We start from the raw sequence: 2,894 nt of genomic DNA on the forward strand, positions 1-2,894 counted from the left end.
TGTTTATTGCTTTTTATTGGTCTACTGGGTCTGGTACATCTTCTAGGATCAAGTGGCCACAGTGGGAGCGGTTGTGCACTTCAAAAGAGCAGGGGTGGTTTGGCTTTTCGACGAATACAACAGTTTAACATGGCTTTACTTGCCAAGCACGGGTGGAGGCTCATGCAATCGCCACATTCTTTGGTCACCACCACTTTAAAGGTTAGATACTTCCTTGAGACGGATTTTTTATATGCGGAGTTAAGTCGAAATCCTTCTTATTTATGGAGAAGTATATGGACTTCTCGATATATTTTACAGAATGGATGCTGTCGATGTATTGGGAATGGTGGGTCTACTCTTATTTTCCATCAGCCATGGCTAATGGACAACTCTAATCCTCAAGTTATTTCATCTGTTCCTGAGGGTTGGGAAGCTGCTACGATTTCGTCTCTCATGACGGAATCTCCTTTACGATGGAAGGAAGACTTGGTTCGTGATATTTCTTACCTCATGATGTTGATTTAATTTTGTAGATCCCTTTATCGCTCACTCCTAAAGCTGATTCCTAGATCTGGTCATATGAGCATCATGGTAAATATTCAATGAAAAACAGATATAGGGTGGCTATGGAGATAGCAAATGGGATGGGTATGGTTAATGTAGATGTATGGTCTATCATTTGGCGAGCTAAGATACCAAAAAAGGTCCAGCATCATGTATGGCGAGTTGTGGGCAATACATTGTCTTACTATGTAAACTTGCAACGACACCACATTGAGATTTCATCACTTTGTCCTACTTGTGGTTTGGCAAATGAGACAACGGAGCATGCTCTGTTACAATGTAATATCGTTAAAGATTGTTGGCTTTTAATGCAGGTGGGTTCAAGGCCATGGGCGAATATGCAAGAGTGGCTTTTATCTTTAGCGCTTCAAAATAAATTGACAAGGGAGGAGAGTTTTATGGTGCTTTAGAGTTTATGGTGGGCAAGGAACCAGCTGGTGTGGCATCAAAAAAAGTTATCAGTAGGCCAGATTGTTCAAAATGCAGGTCAGCAGCTTCGTGAATGGTAGAGAGCTAATCTGTTTATAAATGGGTACAGTTCTTACGCTATCCCAATGGTTACTAAATGGCAGCCACCTCCTTACGATTTTTTGAAATGCAATGTAGATGTATCACTTAATAATACTTGATTTGGTATGGGTATTATTATTAGGGACTGTCGTGGTTACTGTGTAGCAGGTATGGCTAGGGGTGGCCATATTATGTTGGCTCAAGGGTCAAAATTTAATCTCGGGTATTTTGCATGATTAATACAAACAAATAAATTTAAAATTATCTTTTGTGCTAATATTATTTATGCAGAATTCTTCTGGAAAGAAATCGTACAAGGCAAGTCCTACATTGAGTGTGAAGATATTCGAAGACCTTAGTAAGTTAGGTATTTAGGACACTTTGTAGGATAGAGAGAAAATTCACATATGAGCACATAAATTATTTTTTTTCTCTCATTCAAAAATATTTTCGGAAATTAGATTTTTTCAAATAAATTCTTTTATTTGTTTTCGAAACATATTCTTTAAGTTAAAATTTCCAAAAACTAAAGAGATTACGTCTTCAAGGTTTTTGGTAATAAATCATACTATCTCTTTTGGAAATCTCTTTGAAAAATCTAAGAATACCTCAATTTATTCTCTTACCTTAAAACGAGAGGAAGAATTCTTTTTCGTTTTTAGTAAGAACATCTTTCCGGTTAAAAATATTTTTCAAAATAATGCTGCCCGAAAATCTTTTATTTAAAGGAAAGCAAAATCGTGTTTTATTCTCTTACCAAAAAGGGTAAATAAATTTTTGGTAACAAAGATTTTTGTATCTTCTAAATAAGGAAAGCAAATATTCTGATTTCAAATGAATTTATCCACTTCCAAAAGCAAGAGATTCAAAGCTCTCTATATAAAGGAGTGTTTCACGTCTTGAGCTATTGAGGAAGAAGAGTTTTTGTTTTAAAAGCATTCTCTCATTGATCACATCTTTATCTCTCAAAACTTACTTCTCTACCCCCCCATTTTTCTTTTCATCTTTACACTTAACGTTTTTTATCTTTAAAGAAGAAAAGAATTTTACAACTACTTTTGAAAAACAGTTCTGTGTTCTAAACGATTTTCTAATCTGATAAACTGTTTTTCCTGTGCTTATATGTGCATTTCTTTCTGTCTATTTAGATTTCTGTAATCTACAGTAGATAGGTTCTTATTTGATAAACAAGTGTGTAATAGCTTACGTTAGAAGCTATTGTGAAAGAGGTTATCAAGCGACCTTCTCCTTGTGGAGATTCTAATGTCTTGAATTGAGTTTCTGTACTCTGCCAAAAACAGAAAGGGTTGAGGTTAACTAGAACCTTTGGAAAATCTAGTGGGATAAAGGGTAGATCTAGGTGTTGATCTATTGCCTTGTACTGTTGGTTTGTCTCTTACCCTTGAAAAGAGATAACATAGTTGAGGATCTCAAGATGAGTCTTGGGGAGTGGATGTAGGCGAGTTAGTGCCGAACCACTATAATCTCTGTGTTGATTTTTAATTTCTGAAGTTTGCTTGATACTGCTTTTTACACTTCTGTTTATTTTAGAAATGCTAAAGTTGTAATGATTTGATGTTCTAAAACGGTAATAAGTCTTATCTTCTGAACATTAGAACTCTGGAATTCTGATAAGTGAATATACCAGTTCTAATTGTTCTATTCACAGTATATTTCACTGTTGGGTTTCTAATTAATTTTCTAAACTTTATGAGGAAGTTCTAATTCAATAGCTTTCCATCATAAAGTAGTTCTGATACTTGATTAAGGCTTGTGAAGCAGTTCTAATTTAATAACTGTCTCTCACAAGTTTATATGATTTTCTAAACTTTATGAGG

The sequence above is a fragment of the Jatropha curcas genome, unplaced genomic scaffold (assembly GCF_041381405.1).
Source record: "Jatropha curcas cultivar XTBG-Jc1 unplaced genomic scaffold, XTBG_Jcur_1.0 HiC_scaffold_953_pilon, whole genome shotgun sequence".
NCBI classification, from domain to species: Eukaryota; Viridiplantae; Streptophyta; class Magnoliopsida; order Malpighiales; family Euphorbiaceae; genus Jatropha; species Jatropha curcas.